Source organism: Ascaphus truei, unplaced genomic scaffold (assembly GCF_040206685.1).
Source record: "Ascaphus truei isolate aAscTru1 unplaced genomic scaffold, aAscTru1.hap1 HAP1_SCAFFOLD_1057, whole genome shotgun sequence".
In the NCBI taxonomy this organism is placed as follows: Eukaryota; Metazoa; Chordata; class Amphibia; order Anura; family Ascaphidae; genus Ascaphus; species Ascaphus truei.
This window is the reverse complement of record NW_027453922.1, coordinates 31,401-51,752: the sequence shown is the minus strand read 5'-3', so window position 1 is coordinate 51,752 and position 20,352 is coordinate 31,401. Positions and strand designations below refer to the sequence as shown.

At 43.4% G+C, this 20,352-nt stretch overlaps 2 long non-coding RNA genes across 2 annotated transcripts; both read left to right on the top strand.

Moving 5' to 3' along the window:
• The first annotated feature begins 2,532 nt into the window (after nucleotides 1–2,532).
• Nucleotides 2,533–6,260, top strand: LOC142475019 (uncharacterized). Its single transcript, XR_012790665.1, has 3 exons — nucleotides 2,533–2,604; nucleotides 5,015–5,134; nucleotides 6,155–6,260. It is a non-coding gene; the product is annotated as an uncharacterized LOC142475019 (long non-coding RNA).
• Nucleotides 6,261–7,690: 1,430 nt separating this feature from the next.
• On the top strand, nucleotides 7,691–20,085 carry LOC142475026 (uncharacterized). Its single transcript, XR_012790672.1, has 6 exons — nucleotides 7,691–7,804; nucleotides 11,377–11,494; nucleotides 12,468–12,534; nucleotides 14,101–14,211; nucleotides 17,522–17,631; nucleotides 19,000–20,085. It is a non-coding gene; the product is annotated as an uncharacterized LOC142475026 (long non-coding RNA).
• Nucleotides 20,086–20,352: the final 267 nt, after the last annotated feature.

Below are 20,352 nucleotides of genomic sequence, written 5' to 3'. Positions count from 1 at the left end.
CTCCAGCTTAACGCCCCTACACCTCCCACTACACAGGCATACTTACTTATGCATACACTGACATCTGGCATACCTACACACACCCCAGGGCCACTTCCTTCCCCTGATGTCAGGGAGAGGATGGGCATGCAGAGTGCAGTAAGTCTCCACGTTACTCTGGCCAACAGTCTTGGCCTACCTCCAGCATCTGTCACCCACAACATCTGTTCCCTCCTTGTAAAGTGCTGAACTATCTCACCTGGGTCAGTGCTATAGCTGATCACAGTGCCCGATCAGGATGTCACTGTGACAGGCAGCAGTGCAGATTGACCGGTCAATCAATGCAGTGCCGCAACATATGCACTAAATGAGATTTCCGTGCCCCCAGTCAGGTTACTCCCTGGGCAGTGACCCTGCTCACACCCTCCCCTAGTTCCACCTCTGATCACAATTATCTCTCTTGGAGAGTGTAGCAAATTGGAGTTGGGGGAATCTCACCTCTGCCATGCATGGTCACAATCTGGGCACAGGACCCAAATAGTGGGCAATGTGGCACTTCTTACAGTAGAGAATAAGTAACTTTATTCTTTACTTGTGTATTAAGGACCTTATTTGCATTAAATTCAGTCCACATGGGACCAAGACTTTCTGGCTTACTGAACAAAGTGGAATTGTTTCGTAGAGGGTGGAGAATTGTATTTTATCTGAAATTACCCCCTCTGCACAAAATACAAACAATTATACCCATACAAGTACCTTGTGGAAGTTGTTGCCCTCTATCTTCCTGTGGTCTCTCCCTGTTTCTCACCGTGCCTCCTCCCATTTCCTTGCACCTCTGCGTCTCCGCATATATCCCTATACTCAGAGCCGGCTCCGGTCAGTGACATGGGATGCCCAAATATGAGCATACCCATATATGGGCATCCATGCCACTGACCGGAGCCCGCTCTGTTGCGGATATGGAGAGAGACTGGGAGATTTACATCCCCTTATAATTCATATGGTGCATAGTACCGGCACGTATTGTTTTACCGGTACTGTGTACCTTCCTACTTTCACACTGGTACAGTATATGCTGCAGTGGGACTGAGAGGGATATATTGGTAACACATAGTCATTGTTGGGGGAATTCAATCCATTTTGAAAATAGTAATGAAATGTTTTTTACTTTTCTTTTTTTTCAGTAATGAAGAATGAAACATTTCTGTTAAAATTGAATTGGAGGTGAACTGGATTCATCATCAACTCTGCACCAGTGTGAATTGATGTTCTTTAATGTTCTGATAAGGTACATGCAACATCTCTTCCTCAACCCCTGCACCACTCTCTGCCTCTTGCCTCTCTCTCTCCACCTCCCTGCTAAGCGTATTAACCCATCTAATGTAATCCACATTCCATGTCTCACTTTACTCTTCACTTCTCACGTGCCCTCTGGAATGACTGCTCTCTGACTAACAAGGTCTATTTGTACATGACCTCTTCTGCTCTCATCATCCACCACCTCTCATTCCCCTCATCCCTGTCCTACTCGATACCTCAGCTTAATTGAACTCTCTCCTCTGACATCTACCCTTATCTCTAACCTCTCCTCACTTTCTGCTTAAACTAACTATCTTGTTAACTTTTACAATGCTATCATCTCCTCCCTCCTCCTCCCTCCTCCATCATATATATGCCCCTTCTAGGCTCTGACACACTCATCCCTCTAAGGCCATGATTATCATGGGCACATGCTTGGTCGTCCACAGTGCGTGCGAGCGATGCAGAGCCGCCTCGGACCTCAGTGCAGGGATTGCTGTATACCCCCAGCATCTGTCACCCACAAACAATACACACACTAATACTCCCCACAATACACACTATAATACCTCCTCAATACTAATCTCTCCAATAATATTATAGCTCCAAACACAATATACACAACACCCTTACACAAGATACACAATCTAGTACTCTCCTCTGCACCTCTACACACAATATAATACTCCCACACACACAATATACACACTACCCTCCTACCCCCATAAAATACAACCAATAATACACACACACTTTGTGGATGTTGGGACCAGCTCCCGGCATGCACCAGTGAAAGAGAGAGGCCAGCAGAAGCTCGGAAGAACTCCCTCTCTCCATCCGTGCCTCCCTCCGTTTCCCATCTTCTCCCTGTCTCTCTCCCTCCCTTTCCTTGCATCTCCCTGCGTCTTTACGTATACCCAGTCAGTGACGGCTCTGGTCACGTGATGCCTTAATATGGGCTTATCCATATATGTTCATCCACGTCACTAATGTGATGCCCGCACTGTTGCGGAGCTGGTACTTACGACGCGCACTTATTGTTTTTTCAGTACTGCGTACCTGACTCTACCGGCCTACTTTCAACACTAGTACAATATGTGCTTCACTACGAGTGAGTGGGGAATATTGGCATCACACAGTCACTGTTGAATATGCCATTCAATCCATTTTGAAAATAGTAATGCAATGTGGTTTTGTTTTGTTTGCTTTTTGCAGTAATGAAGAATGGAAAAGTTATATTAAAATTAAATTGGAGGGGAACTAGATTCAGCATTTCATCATGAACTCTGCACTTGTGAGAATTTAACTTCTTGAATACCCTGACAGGTACACGCAACATTAAGACTATAATCTGCTGTGCAAGCTTTCGTGCTATACCTCCCCCTCAGGTTTTGATTTATACATTTGCTCCCTCAATTCATGTCCTCTAATATTTGAAAGCTCTCTCCTAGCCTTTTCTCTTTACCACAGAACGTCATCCCAATGTAACCTCTCTCTTGTTCTTTCTGCTTGCTGTTTCCTCACTCCTCTGTTAAACTTTTCTAATTTCTCTAACTTCCACACTCCTGCTTTTATCCACATGTTCTCCTCTTTCCTTCCCCTACCTTTGCATGTGTCTACACACTGCACCATTTGTACAGACCTCTATTGCAGCTATTTCTGCACTGCTCAATGAAAAGCACTCTTTAATATCCTATTCTCTGTGCCCCCTCTCTCTCTGCGCCCCCTCTCTCTCTGCGCCCCCTCTTTTGGCGCCTCCTCTCTCTGCGCCCCCTCTCTCTGCGCCTATCTGTCTCATTCTCTCTACGTCCCTCTCTCTCTACATAGAGCTATCTCTGTCTCTCTCTACACCTATCTCTGTGTCTCCTTCTATGTTTGCTGATGTGTGGGATATCTCTTATAATCTTGAACCTGCTCATATACACATCGGGCCTCCCTGCCTCTGCCTCCCTGCTAAGAGTGTTAACCTATCTAATGTAATCCACATTCCTTTCCTTACTTTTCTCTTCCCTTCTCCTATGCCATCTGGAATGCCCGTTCTCTGACTAACAAGGCTCTAGTTGTACATGACCTCTTCTGCTCTCATCATTCACAATCAGTCATTCCCCTCACCCCATCTTACCTGTCCCACTGATTTTCCTCTGCTTAATTAAACTCTCCTCTGACATCTACTCTAACCTCTCTCTCTCTTTCCGCTTAAACTAACAATCTTATTAACTCTTACAATGCTATCCTCCTATCTATATGCCCCCTCTAGGCTCTGACACACTTGTCCCTCTAGCCCACACCCTTGGCTAAATTCCCAAACATGTTCATCACACTTCCACTCGCTGTTCTTAATGCCTATGAAGGAAATCACACAATTGATATTTGATTTTTCTACAGTAAAAATGTCTCCAGTCCTGTATAAAGCTGCTCTCTGGGGCCAAACCACACTACTTTTTTTTCACATTCATCAACACTCAAATTTAATTTACGCTGTCTTTTTTTCCCTGTATTTGACTCCCTCCACTAACCTTCTCCTCACACTTGCCATCCTTCCTTCACTTCTCCTCAAGCATTTGACTACTTCAGAGGCAAGGTGGATGCCACCCACAAGGAGATTCCTTCTGTCCCTTCCCCCTTCTCTCCTTCTACCTAATTCTCCTTCTGCATTTGACTCCTTTTCTTCTCTTACAGAGCTGGAAGCTAATCATCTTCTCTTCTCCCTCTACCACATGCCCTCTAGATCGTATCCCCTCACACCTTACTGCATCTCTTAGTCCCCACTCTCACCCACATCTTCAATTCCTCCCTATTCTCTGGCTCTTTACCCTCTTACTTTAAGCCTGTAGTGGTCACCCTTTTCTCAGAAACAACCTACACCCTATGTGCCTTACTAACTACCGCCCTGTATCCCTCCTGCTGTTTGTCTCCTAATTGCTAGAATGTCAACATTCTTAAATCACATTCCCTCCTGGATCCTTTACAACCGGCCTTTCGTACAGCTCGTTCTACAGACTGTGCTTAAAGCAAATTCCCAAGGTCACTTTTCCCTACTAATCCTACTTGATCTATCTGCTGCGTTTGATGCTCTCAATCACTCTCCTCCTTCATATTCTAAACTCTCTCTTGGTATCCGTAACACAGTTCTATCCTGGTTTTCATCATAACTTTCCTGTCACACATTCTCCATCTCTGTTGCTAACATGTCTTCGTCTTCTATTGATCTGTCTGTGGGTATACATCAGGGCTCTGTTCTGAGATCTCTCTTTCTCTCTACATACTATCATTTGGTGACCTCATCAACTCTTTGTGACAATCCTATAAATAACAAATACAAATATCAGGTCATGGGAATAAGTGATTTGGACATAAAAGTAACATTTCGGAAGTGTGGACAACTAATACATCTTGTAGATTGCCTTTACAGTGTGATGTCATTGATTCAGTAGATTGTGTGCAGACCAGGACTGCAGTACAGTGTCACTCACATGGATGACTTGCGTGGTAGAAGCTCAAGAACAAGGATGTCAAACTCCAGTCCTCGAGGGCAGCAAACAGGCCAGGTTTTCAGGATATCCCTACTGAAAACCTGGCCTGTTTGGGACCCTCGAGGACTGGAGTTTGACATGCATGCTCTAGAAGGAGCACAGCTGTGGGTGGGAGGTGGATTTGCTTTGCATCAAATGGTTTGGAGCAAGGTTTATTGTATGTATTATCATAATAACAATGCAATGCTTAACTTTTATTTCAGGAGGGATGACTGCAGAACAGAAGTGAATATTGAAGCCATGTGTTCCTTTTCTTGCAAAAGAGAAAATTTGAAGGACAGTTGAAGAGAAGGAAAATTACTACACAGAGACAGATAAGCAATGTGTATATTTCTCATTTACCATTTAGTATTTGTCGTTTTATTGACTCCACACAATCCGGCTGCTACGGGTTTCACATTGAATATTTTCATCTCTACTCTACCCCTTCCTGTGATCTGAACCATGCAAGTTTTCGTTGATTCAATACATCATGAGTAGAGGGTGGCTACAGTATGAAGTAAAGACCCAAGGACCACATCTACTACCATTCATAACAAGAACATGTGCAGTAGCGCACAGCTGCAGTTCTATGTGATTGTTATGAAAGGTTGAGGTGGTTCAATTCTATGAATCTGGAGTGGGATGGATCCTGTTTGCATCATATGGTTTCATCTAGGCCAGTAGATTATATATCTTTCAGTACAGGTTACACATGGCATCAGTATTAGTGATTTAAAGAGGAGGAAAGCTTCAATGTGGAGAACAAAGCCAAGTAATGTTGAAGTTACTCCTTTTACCATTTACTTGGTCAGTCTGTACTGTCTACTCCCCACACAGCTGCTAAGGATCTTCCATTTTAAATACTTTCACCTCCTATTCTGCACTGCTTTGCTGCCCATTATTCAGAGATGCGTTCCAGTCATGTTTACCACTCTGAATCTCTCTGCAGTCATTGGTTCAGCACATCATGGGTAGAGCATGGCTACAGATACAGCAAGCTATTATTATTTTACCGGCTGATCATCCATAATATTGCATTAAAACATAGAATATCACTTAATTTCCAAAAGATTCAGTGATGCTGATAATGCAGAATCTCACAACATTTCCCATCATAATGCCATAATGCACCAGTGGGAGAAATAATCCTTGCTATATCTGTACATTGTGTGACGTATTACCTCCATGACCATTGAGAGCAAGTACATCTTCTGTATAGAGCGGCTGTGTTATGATGCAGTTATTGATCATCATTGACATAATCACAAGAATCTTATGCAAAGGGAAATTGTCCGCAGCGAAGTGAGATTTCAGCCCCCAAACGTCTGTAATATTAATGCAATGTCTTACTTTTGTTGCAGTGAACACTGAAGAGACGGATCTACTACAACACTGTACAGGATGAGCATACGCTACAAGCAGCAAAATGATCTTGCAGTTGACAGTATGTTGTTCTGGTAATGTGCACAATTATTATTTATGGGCTACACACCACAGTGCTGGACATATTCTGTTAACTTCAACTCTACTCCTAACATGGAGATGTCTTCCTGGTGTTACTGATTCAGTACATCATATGCACAGTGTGGTTATGATATGATGGATTGATTTAATGAACCCACCAACCAATGATGACATCTGCATCATCTTCTGTAAAGTGCAGCTACAGCATGATATTATCAGCATTTGGTGCGGTATAATCAGAGGTATCTATGTGCTTTTGTGCCTGTTTTAAGTCCTCCAGCTTAACGCCCCTACACCTCCCACTACACAGGCATACTTGCTTATGCATACACTGACATCTGGCATACCTACACACACCCCAGGGCCACTTCCTTCCCCTGATGTCAGGGAGAGGATGGGCATGCAGAGTGCAGTAAGTCTCCACGTTACTCTGGCCAACAGTCTTGGCCTACCTCCAGCATCTGTCACCCACAACATCTGTTCCCTCCTTGTAAAGTGCTGAACTATCTCACCTGGGTCAGTGCTATAGCTGATCACAGTGCCCGATCAGGATGTCACTGTGACAGGCAGCAGTGCAGATTGACCGGTCAATCAATGCAGTGCCGCAACATATGCACTAAATGAGATTTCCGTGCCCCCAGTCAGGTTACTCCCTGGGCAGTGACCCTGCTCACACCCTCCCCTAGTTCCACCTCTGATCACAATTATCTCTCTTGGAGAGTGTAGCAAATTGGAGTTGGGGGAATCTCACCTCTGCCATGCATGGTCACAATCTGGGAACAGGACCCAAATAGTGGGCAATGTGGCACTTCTTACAGTAGAGAATAAGTAACTTTATTCTTTACTTGTGTATTAAGGACCTTATTTGCATTAAATTCAGTCCACATGGGACCAAGACTTTCTGGCTTGCTGAACAAAGTGGAATTGTTTCGTAGAGGGTGGAGAATTGTATTTTATCTGAAATTACCCCCTCTGCACAAAATACAAACAATTATACCCATACAAGTACCTTGTGGAAGTTGTTGCCCTCTATCTTCCTGTGGTCTCTCCCTGTTTCTCACCGTGCCTCCTCCCATTTCCTTGCACCTCTGCGTCTCCGCATATATCCCTATACTCAGAGCCGGCTCCGGTCAGTGACATGGGATGCCCAAATATGAGCATACCCATATATGGGCATCCATGCCACTGACCGGAGCCCGCTCTGTTGCGGATATGGAGAGAGACTGGGAGATTTACATCCCCTTATAATTCATATGGTGCATAGTACCGGCACGTATTGTTTTACCGGTACTGTGTACCTTCTTACTTTCACACTGGTACAGTATGTGCTGCAGTGGGACTGAGAGGGATATATTGGTAACACATAGTCATTGGTGGGGGAATTCAATCCATTTTGAAAATAGTAATGCATTGTTTTTTACTTTTTTTTTTGCAGTAATGAAGAATGAAAAAGTTCTGTTAAAATTGAATTGGACGTGAACTGGATTCAGCATTTCATCATCAACTCTGCACCAGTGTGAATTGACGTTCTTTAATGTTCTGACAAGGTACATGCAACATCTCTTCCTCTACCCCTACACCACCCTCTGCCTCTTGCCTCTCTCTCCACCTCCCTGCTAAGCGTATTAACCCATCTAATGTAATCCACATTCCTTGTCTCACTTTACTCTTCCCTTCTCACGTGCCCTCTGGAATGTCCACCACTTCTCATTCCCCTCACCCCTGTCCTACTCGATACCTCAGCTTAATTGAACTCTCTCCTCTGACATCTACCCTTATCTCTAACCTCTCCTCACTTTCTGCTTAAACTAACTATCTTGTTAACTCTTACAATGCTATCATCTCCTCCTCCCTCCTCCTCCATCATCTATATGCCCCTTCTAGGCTCTGACACACTCATCCCTCTAAGGCCGTGATTATCATGGGCACACGCTTGGTCGTCCACAGTGCGTGCGAGCGATGCAGGGCCTCCCCGTCGCCTCGGACCTCAGTGCAGGGATTGCTGGAGCGACAGGCATGCGCTAACTTTGCCTTCTGTTGCGTGCTTACTATAGACGCAGCCTAACCCATGCATTGGTTTAATTCACAAGCACGCTCTCATCACACTTCATCACATCACACTGCTGCTCTTAACACCTATGGAGGAAATCTCACAGTCTGATTTTCTACACTAAACCTTTGTCCTGTTCTGTAAAACTCTGCTCCTTTTTTTAAGGTCAAACACTACTTTTTCCTCACTCATCAACACTCCAATTTCATTCACACTGTCTTCTATGTATTTGAGTCCCACCACTGACTTTCTCCTCCCACTTAACATCCATCCTTTATTTCTCCTCAAGCCTTTGCTCACTTGAGGCAAGGTGGATGCCATCCACAAGTAGATTCGTTCTCTCCCTTCCCCCTCTCTCTTTTTCTATCTAGATCTCATTGCACTCTTGACTCCTTTTCTCCTGTCACAAAGCTGGAACCTGATCTTCTCTTCTCCCTCTACCACATGCCCTCTCAATCCTATATTCTCACTCTCACCCACATCTTCAATTCCTCCATATCCTTTGGCTCTTTCAACTCTTCCTTTTAAGCATGCAGTGGTCACCCCTATTCTCAAAAATAACCTTGACCTTGTGTGAATTTCTAACTATCGCCCTGTATCCGTCCTACCATTTGCCTCCTAATTGCTAGAACGTCTTGTGATCTCCCGTTTGATCAACATTCTTAAATCACATGCTCCTCTGGGCCCTTCACAATCTGCCTTTCCCAATGTAACCAATTATGTACATAAAGAAAATTCCCAAGGTCCATTTTACTTACTAATCCTGCTTGATCTCTCTTCTGCTTTTGATACTGTCAATCACTCTTCTCATTCATATTCTAAACTCTTTCTTCGTATCCGCAGCAAACTTATATCCTGGTTTTCATCATACTTCTCCATCACACATTCTCCATCTCTGTTGCTAACGTGTCTTTGTCTCCTGTTGTTTTGTCTGTTGGTATACCTCAGGACTCTGTTCTGGGACCTCTCTCACTACATACTATCACTAGTTGACCTTATCAACTATTTTGGCCCTTGATATCATCTCTATGCAGATGATACACACACCTATCCACCCTACCGTCACTCCTGCAATTTAGTTCCTAGTTTCGGGTCGCCTCCTGGCTATATCCTCCATGGATGACACTCTTCTGCCTTAAACCTAATGTCTAAAACTGAGCTCCTCATATTTCCCCCTAAATCTGGCCTAATATCACCTTTCTCCATCGCAGTAAACAGTACTACCATCATCCTGTCATGAAAGCACATTGCCTAGGAGTAACATTTGACTCTTCCCTTTCCATCTTCATTCACGACACTGGCTAAAGTTTGTCGATTCTTTCTCTGTAATATTTCCAAGATTTGCCCTTTTCTCTGTCAATCTATTGCTAAAACGCCAATGCATGCCCTTATCGTATGGGTTAACATACTGCTAACAGGGCTCCCTGCTTCACAACTTTCTCATTTGCAATCTATCCAAAACTCTGCTGCTTGAATAATTTCCCTTTCTCCCACAACAGTATCTGCTCATCTCCTCCTCCTCCTTAAATCCCTCTCCTTGCTTCCCATCAAGTTTCAGATCACCTACAAAGTTCTCCTCCTTACCTTTTTGTTAAGGTTCTCTATTAGTGGTGTACCGAGTACCCGGCGTTACCCAACACATTTCCAGCTACCCGGACATTACTCGAAACCGGCCACTGAGAAGTGGACTTGGCCGGGTAATACCCGGCGTCGGGTAATGTAAGGGCAGCTGGAAATAATCTTTTATACTTACCTTTCCTAAGACATCTAGGATCAGCAGCAGCAGTCCTCTGATGTTGGCAGCATCAGAGGTGTCTTCACCTGGCGGGGGGAGCTGCAGGAATCACTTCCACAGCACCGAAGCAGGTAAGCTGTGTCTGTGAGCCTGCAGCTCCCCCGCCGGCTGAAGACACCACAGATGCTGCCACCGTCACAGGACTGCTGCTGATCCTAGATGTCACCGCCACCCGGAAGGTAAGTGCCAAACCGTGTACCCGACCGGGTAGAACCTTTCATTTTGGCCGGGTACCCGTTACCCATTTTTTTATAGTTGAGGACCCAGTCCAACACTATTCTCTATTCATCTGCTCCTTCCTACATATCATCTTTGGTCTCGTTATGCCCTTCCTCGTCTCCTAAGCTCTACTAATAACTGTCTCCATTATACTTCTTACACCTCTACTGCGCACTCGCTCTCTTGCCTGAAACCCTTTCCCATCAATTTACCTGTGAAACTCACACACACTCAGTATATGCCAACATACCCTCTTCCACCCACATTTAAGATCAACCTTAAAATTCACAACTTAAATGAAGCATTTCAATAGCTTTTACTCGTTGCTACTGTCACTCATTCAGTCACTAACTATTGTTCCCAAGAAGTGCTTTATACTACAAGTACCCACCATTAAGGACAAGCATTGTCATCTACTGCACTTGTTCCCCCACCTGTTGTCTCTCTGTAAGTCTCCTTACATTTCTCTTAGATTGTAAACTACCCAGGACAGGGATTTACTTTCCTATTGTCTGTTTTTGTTTGTTGAACTTATTGTATAATAATTTCCTGTACTTTTTGGTCTCTCTTGTAAAGCGCTGAGTACACAATGGGTGGTATATAAATAGAGATATTTGCAGAGTCTAGAGACAAGGCACACGTGTATAGGTAGCTACAGTTTATCCGGGACCGTATGCATCCTTGAAGTGCCTGTCCCAGTTATTTTCTATTGATTGCAATGTAGGAGTGTCTGTCCTGTCTTATTTTTTTTATTATTATTATTATTATTATTATTATATATACAAAGATATATACAAAGATTGTTTCCTGTCGTTAGCATGACATTGTGTGACACAGTGTGATGTCATTGATTCAGTAGATTGTGTGCAGACCGGGACTGCAGTACAGTTTCACTGACATGAATAACTTGTGTGGTAGAAGCTCTAGAAGGAGCACAGCTGTGGGAGGGAGGTGGATTTGCTTTGTATCAAATGGTTTGGAGCAAGGTTCATTGTATGTATCGTCAATAATAATTATAATAATAATAATGCAATGCTTAACTTTTTTATTTCAAGAGGAAAGACTGCAGAACAGAAGTGAATATTGAAGCCATGTGTTCATTTTCTTGCAAAATAGAAAATTGAAGGACAGTTGAAGAGGAGGAAAATGACTACACAGAGACAGATAAGCAATGTGTATATTTCTCATTTAGTATTTGTCGTTTTATTGACTCCAAAAAATCCGGCTGCTAAGGGTTTCGCCTCTACTCCACCCCTTCCTGTGATCTGTACCATGCAGATTTTTGTTGATTCAATACATCATGAATAGAGTGTGGCTACAGTATGAAGTACTGACCCAAGGACCACATCTACTACCATTCATAACAAGAACATGTGCAGTAGCGCACTGCTGCAGTTCTATGTTATTGCTATGAAAGGTTGAGGTGGTGCAATCATATGAATCTTGAGTGGGAGGGATCCTGTTTGCATCATTTAATTTGATCTAGGCCAGTAGAGTATATAACTCTCAGTACAGGTTACATATGGCATCAGTATTAGTGATTTAAAGAACAGAAAAACAGGAGTGGAGAACAAAACCAAGTAATGTTGAAGTTACTACTTTTTACTATTTACTTGGTCAGTCTGTACTGTCTACTCCCCACACAGCTGCTAAGGGTTTCCATTTGAGATACATTCACCTTCTACTCTGCACTACTGTGCTACCCTCTATTCAGAGATGAGTTCAAGTCATGTTTACCACTCTAAATCGCTCTGCAGTCATTGATTCAGCACATCATGGGTAGAGCATGGCTATAGATACAGCAAGCTTTATTTTACCCTAATATTGCATTAAAAAATAGAATATCACTCAGTTTCCTACAGATTTACTGATGCTGATAATGCAGAATCTCACCCTCCCATCATAATACACCAGAGGAAGAAATAATCCTTGCTATATATGTACATTGTGTGACATATTGCCTCCATGACCATTGATGGCAAATACATATTCTGTATAGAGCAGCTGTGTTATGATGTAGTTGTTATTGATCATCATTGAGATATAATCACAAGAATCTTATGCAAAGGGAAACTGTCATTAGCATAGTGGGATTTCAGCCCCCAAACTTCTGTAATATTAATGCAATGTCTTACTTTTATTGCAGTGAACACCGAAGAGACGGATCTACTACAACAGCAAAATGATCATGCAGTTGACAATATGTTGTTCTGGTAATGTGCACAATTATTATGTATGGGCTCCACACCACAGTGCTGGACATATTTTGTTAACTTCAACACTACCCCTACCATGGAGATGTCTTCCTGTGATTGGTGTTACTGATTCAGTACATCATATGCACAGTGTGGCTATTATATGATGGATTGATTTAATGAACCCACCAAACACTGATGACATCTGTATCATCTTCTGTAAAGTGCATCTACAGCAGGATATTATCAGCATTTGGGGTGATATAATCAGAGGCATCTATGTGCTTTTGTGCTGGGTAAAGTCCTCCAGCTGAACCGCCCCCCGCCCCCCACCCCCCTACACCTCCTGCCACACAGGCAAACTTACTTACACACACAGCACACTTACTTATGCACACTGACACTTGGCATACCTACACACACACACCCCACAGCCACTGGCATGCATGCAGAGTCCTGGGCATGCAGGATGGGCATGCAGAGTACAGAATATCTCCACCTTGCTCTGGCCCGTACTCTTGGCCTACCCCCAGCATCTGTCACCCACAACCTCTGTTCCCTCCCTGTAAATTGCTGCACTAACACACCTTGGTCAGCGCTGCAACCGATCACAGCACCGGATCATGTCACTGTGATAGGAAGCAGTGCTAATTGACCGGTCAATCAATGCCACGTGGCAACATACGCACCAAAAGAGATTTCCATGCCCCCTGACAGGCTACTCCCTGGGCAGTGACCCTGCTCATCTTCCACCTCTGATCACAATATTCTCTCTTGGAGAGTGTAGCAAATTGGAGTTGGGGGAATTTCACCTCTGCAGTGCATGTAGAGTCCTGTATGCAGAGTACAGAAAGGTTCCACCTTAGTCTGGCCCGTACTCTTGGCCTACCCACAGCATCTGTCACCCACAAATAATACATACACTAATACTCCCCACAATACACACTTTAATACCTCCTCAATAATAATCTCCCCAATAATATTATAGTCTTAAACACAATATACACAATACCCCCTAACACAAGATACCCAATCTAACACTCTCCTCTGCACCTCAACATAATATACACACTATAATACCCTACACACAATATAATACTCCCACACACACACAATATACACACTATCCTCCTACCGCCATAAAACACAACCAATAATACACACACACTTTGTGGATGTTGGGACCAGCTCCTTGCATGCACCAGTGAAAGAGAGAGGCCTGCCATCCGTGCCTCCCTCCGTTTCCCATCTTCTCCCTGTCTCTCTCCCTCCCTTTCTTTGCATCTCCCTGCATCTTTGCGTATACCCAGTCAGTGACGGCTCCGGTCACGTGATGCCTTAATATGGGCTTATCCATATATCTGTTGCAGAGATGGAGAGAGACCTGGAGATTTTACATTTCCTTATAATTCATATTGGTACTTAGTACGGGCACTTATTGTTTTATCAGTACTGGGTACCTGACCGTACTGGCCTACGAGTGAGAAGGCAATATTGGCATCACACAGTTACTGTTGAATATGTCATTCAATCCATTTTGAAAATAGTAATGCAATGTGGTTTTGTTTTGTTTGCTTTTTGCAGTAATGAAGAATGAAAAAGTTATATTAAAATTAAATTGGAGGGGAACTGGATTCAGCATTTCTTCATGAACTCTGCACTTGTGAGCATTGACCTTCTTGAGTGCCCTGACAGGTACACGCAACTTTAAGACTATAATCTTCATCAACTGCTGTGCAAGCTTTCGTGCTATACCTCCCCCTCCGGTTTTGATTTATACATTTGCTCTCTCAATTCATGTCCTCTAATATCTGGAGGCTCTCTCCTAGCATTTCTCTCTACCACAGCACGTCATCCCAATGTAACCTCTCTCTTGTTCTTTCTGTTTACTGTTTCCTCACTGCTCTGTAAAACTTTTCTAATTTCTCTAACTTCCACACTCCTGCTTTTATCCACATGTTCTATACACTTTCCTTCCCCTACCTTTGCATGTGTCTACACAAAGCACCATTTGTACAGACCTCTATTGCAGCTATTTCTGCACTGCTCAATGAAATGCTCTCCTGCACATCCTATTCTCTTCCACCTTCCCTCATTCTCTACGCCCCCTCTCAAAGCCCCCTCTCTCTATGTCTCCTCTCTCTACGCCTATCTGTCTCATTCTCTTGACGCCCTTCTCTCTCTACATATCCCTATCTCTGTCTCTCTCTACACCTATCTCTGTGTCTCCTTCTATGCTCGCTGATGTTGGGGGATATCTCTTATAATCTTGGACCGGCTCATATACACATCAGGCCTCCCTACTAAGAGTGTTAACCTATCTAATGTAATCCACATTCCTTTCTTTACTTTTCTCTTCCCTTCTCCTGTGCCCTCTGGAATGTCCACTCTTACTAACAAGGCTCTAGTTGTACATAACCTCTTCTGCTCTCATCAGTCACAATCAGTCATTCCCCTCACCGCATCTTACCTGTCCCACTGATTTGCCTCTGCTTAATTAAACTCTCCTCTGACATCTACTCTAACCTCTCTTCTCTCTTCTCTCTCTCTCTTTCTGCTTAAACTAACAATCTTATTAACTCTTACAATGCTATCCTCCTATCTATATGCCCCCTATAGGCTCTGACACACTCATCCCTCTAACCCACACCTTTGGCTAAATTCCCAAACACACTCATCACACTTCCACTCGCTGTTCTTAATACCTACGGAGGAAATCTCACACTTTGTTTGATTTTTCTACAGTAAAAATGTCTCCTGTCCTGTATAAAGCTGCTCTCTAGGGCTAAATACACTACTTTTTTCCACACTCATCAACACTCAAATTTAATTTACGCTGTTTTTTTCTCTGTATTTGACTCCCTCCACTGACCTTCTCCTCCCACTTGCCATCCTTCCTTCACTTCTCCTCAAGCATTTGACTACTTCAGAGGCAAGGTGGATGCCACCCAAAAGGAGATTCCTTCTGTCCCTTCCCCCTTCTCTCCTTCTACCCAAATCTCCTTCTGCACTTGACTCCTTTTCTTCTCTTACAGAGCTGGAAGCTAATCATCTTCTATTCTCCCTCTACCACATGCCCTCTAGATGGTATCCCCTCACACCTTACTGCATCTCTTAGTCCCCACTCTCACCCACATCTTCAATTTCTCCCTATTCTCTGGATTTTTGCCCTCTTACTTTAAGCCTGTAGCGGTCACCCTTTTGTCAGAAACAAACTACACCCTATGTGCCTTACTAACTACCGCTCTGTATCCCTCATGCTGTTTGCCTTCTAATTGCTAGTGTCAACATTCTTAAATCACATGCCCTCCTGGATCCTTTACAACCTGCCTTTCGTACAGCACGTTCTACAGACTGTGCTTAAAGCTAATTCCCAAGGTTTTTCCCTACTAATCCTACTTGATCTATCGGCTGCGTTTGATGCTCTCAATCACTCTCCTCCTTCATATTCTAAACTCTCTCTTGGTATCAGTAACAAAGTTCTATCCTGGTTTTCATCATAACTTTCCTGTCACACATTCTCCATCTCTGTTGCTAACATGTCTTCGTCTTCTATTGATCTGTCTGTGGGTATACATCAGGTCTCTGTTCTGAGATCTCTCTTTCTCTCTACATACTATCATTTGGTGACTTCATCAATGCTTTTGGCCTTAGATATAATCTCTATGCGGATGATACACACACAAATCTATCCACCCCTGTTCTCACTCCTGCAATCCAGTCCCTACTCTTGGGTTGTCTCCTGGCTATATGCTCATGGATGGCACTCCACTGCCTTAAACTTAATGTCTAAAACTGGGCTCATATTATCCCCTTTCTCCATCACAGTAAACAGTACTACCATCTATCTTGTCATCAAACATGTTGCATAGGAGTAACATTTGGCTCTTCAATTCCATCTCCATTCACATGCACGGCTATGGGTAAAATGTGTTGCCTCTTTCTCTGTAATATTGCCAAGATCTTCCCTTTCCCCTCTCAACCTACTGCTAAAACTCCAATGTATACTGTTATCCTATAGGTTATTTTAACATACTACTAACAGGCCTCCATGCTTCACAACTTTCTCCTATGCAAAACTCTGCTGCTTGAATTATCTCACTTTCTTCCACAACAGTCTCTGCTCATCTCCTTAAATCCCTGTCCTGGCATCCCATCAAGTTTTTGTATCACCTACAAAGTTCTCCTCCTTACCTTTTTGTTAAGGCTCTCCATTAATCTGCTCCTTCTTGCATATCATCTTTGATCTCTCGTTATGCCCTTGCTTGTCTCTTGCACTATAACCATAACTGTCTCCTGTAAACTTCTTTCACCTCTACTGTTCTCTCACTTGCCTGAAACCATTTTCCATCACTGCACCGTACATGTGAAACTTCCTCACACTCAGTATATGCCAACATAACCTCTTCCACCCACATGTAAGACCAATCTTAAAATTCACGACTTAAATCAAGCATTTAAAAAACTTTGACTCGTGGCTACTGTCCCACACCCACAGTCACTGCTAACAACTATTGTTCCCAAGATGTGCTTTCTACTAATTGTACCCACCATTAAGGACAAGCATTGTCATCTACTGCACTTCTTCCCCCAACTGCTGCCTCTCTTTAAGTCTTCTAACATTTCTATTAGATTGTAAAGTTCCCAGGGCAAGGATTTACTTTCCTATAATCTGTTTTTATTTGTCGCACTTATTTTTTAATTATTTTTCCCCTCTCCCCTAATGATATACATATAGGTTTTCCTGTCATTTGCATGACAGAGTTATTATGGTTAACTATTGCATCATGTAGACTGCCTTTTCAGTGTGATGTAATTGATTCAGTACTTTGTGTGCAGACTGTGACTGCAGTACAGTGTCACGAACATTAATGACTTGTGTGGTAGAAGCTCTAGAAGGAACACAGCTATGGGAGGGAGGTGGATTTACTTTGGATCACATGGTTTGGCGCAAGGTTCATTGTATGTATGATCATAACCATGCAATGCTTAACTTTTATTTCAGGAGGGAAGAACAGTGAATATTGAAGCCATGTGTTTCTTTTCTGTCAGAAGAGAAATTTTGAAAGACAGTTGAAGAGGAGGAAAATGACTACACAGAGACAGATAAGCAATGTGTATATTTCTCATTTAGTATTTGTCGTTTTGTTGACTCCACACAATCCAGCTGCTAAGGGTTTCGCATTGGACATATTCCCCTCTACTCTACCCTTCCTGTGATCTGTACCATGCAGGTTTTTGTTGATTCAATACATCATGAGTAGAGTGTGGCTGCTGTATGAAGTATTGACCCAAGGACCACATCTACTACCATTCATAACAAGAACATGTGCAGTAGCGCACTGCTGTAGTTCTATGTGTTTTATTAAAGGTTGAAGTGGTGCAATCATATGAATCTGGAGTGGGATGAATCCTGTTTGCATCATATGGTTTCATCTAGGCCAGTAGAGTATATCTCTCAGTACAGGTTACACATGGCATCAGTAGTAGTGATTTAAAGAACAGAAAAAACAAGAGAAACTTCAATGTTGATAACAAAGCCAAGTAATGTTGAAGATACTCCTTTAACTATTTATTTGATCAGTCTGTACTGTCTACTCCCCACACAGCTACTAAGTCTTCCATTTGAGATACATTCACCTCCTACTCTGCACTGCTGTTCTGTCCTCTATTCAGAGATGAGTTCCAGTCATGTTTACCACTCTGAATCACTCTGCAGTCATTGATTCAGCACATCATGGGTAGAGCATGGCTACAGATACAGTAAGCTTTATTTTACCGGCTGATCATCCATAATATTGCATTAAAACATAGAATATTACTCAGTTTCCAAAAGATTCAGTGATGCTAATAATGCAGAATCTTACAACACATCCCATCATAATGCACCAGAGGAAGAAATAATCCTTGCTACACTACCGACACGTTTTATTGAAGCACGGCTAGCACCGCAAGCCGGGGGATGCCCCGGCGTGCTAGCCGCACTCCCTCAGCGTGCCGCGCATCACCGATGCACGGTCACGCGTCATCGGGTGCCTGCGCCCCCTGCACGCGCGTCCAGGGCTCCCCGAGGGAGCACTGGTGTCCCGCGATGTGGGGGACAGCGGCAGGGGGTTCCGGGGGACCCGACGGACCCGGCAGCGGAAGGGAGAAAGCCCCGATCGGAGGGCGCTCCGCTGCTTCGGCGTGCGCCCGGCACCCTCCGGCGCGTGCCAGGTTACTGCTGCGGCCAAGAACGGGCAAATGCTCGAATAAACTCGGCCGCAGCAGTATATCTGTACATTGTGTGACGTTTGGCCTCCATGACCATTGATAGCAAATACATATTTTGTATTGAGCGGCTGTGTTATGATGTAGTTGTTATTGATCATCATTGAGATATAATCACAAGAATCTTATGCAAAGGGAAAATGTCTGCAGCATAGTGGGATTTCAGCTCCCAAACTTCTGTAATATTAATGCAATGTCTTACTTTTATTGCAGTGAACACTGAAGAGACGGATCTACGACAACACTGCACAGGACAAGAGCAAACACTACAAGCAGCAAAATGATCTTGCAGTTGCAAGTATGTTCTGTAATGTGCACAATTATTATTTATGGACTACACACCACAGTGCTGGACATATTCTGTTAACTTCTACCCCTACCATGGAGATGTCTTCCTGTGATTGATTCAGTACATCATATGCACAGTGTGGCTATGATATGATGGATGGATTTAATGAACCCACCACCCACTGACATCTGCATCATCTTCTGTAAAGTGCAGCAGGATATTATCAGCATTTGGGGTGGTATAATCTGGGGCATCTATGTGCTTTTGTGCCTGGATAAGTTCCTCCAGCTGAACCACCCCCCTATACCTGCCACACAGGCATACTTACAGAGCACACTTACTTATGCACACTGACACTTGGAATACACACACACACACACACACACACACAGACACTGTCATGCATGCAGTGTCCTGTATGCAGAGTACAGAAAGTCTCCACCTTACTCTGGCCCGTACTCATGGCCTATCCCCAGCATCTGTCATCCACAACCTCTGTTCCCTCCCTGTAAAGTGCTGCACTAACACACCTGGGTCAGCGCTGCAGCTGATCACAGTGCCGGATCATGATGTCAATGGGATAGGCAGCAGAGCTGATTGACAAGTCAATCAATGCAGCTCCGCAATATATGCACCAAAAGAGATTTCTGTACCCCCTGTCAGGCTACTCCCTGGGCAGCGACCCTTCTCACCCCTCTCATTCCACCTCTGATCACAATAATCTCTCTTGGAGTGTGTAGCAAATTGGAGTTGGGGGAATCTCACCTCTGTAGTGCATGGTCACAATCTGGGCACTGTACCCAAATATTGGGCAATGTGGCACGTCTTACAGTAGAGAATAGAATAAGTAACTATATTCTTTACTTGTGTATTAAGGAACTTATTTGCAATAAAAATTCAATCCACCTGGGACCAAGACTTTCTGGTTTTCTGAACAAAGTGGAATTGTTTTCCTATAATTTTATATTCTCTGAAATGTAACATCACAATAAAGTACTCCTATTTTTTTCCTTTGTGCTTTTTTATGGACTATTCCTTTATGTATTTCACTTAATGGGACTAATTACCTTACGATTAGATTTCACTTGTATTTTCTTGGGTTACTCTTTGGAATTTCTCTCTGTGTTCATTTATACTATCTTATTTAGAGCAGTCTTTGCCATTGGACCCCATTTCTTGCCAGAGAGATCTGTAACACAGAGTATTGAAGAGAGTACAGAACAGCGGTGAAGTAGATTTTTATGCTTCTAGGCAGCCTCCCTTCTCACCATGTATTC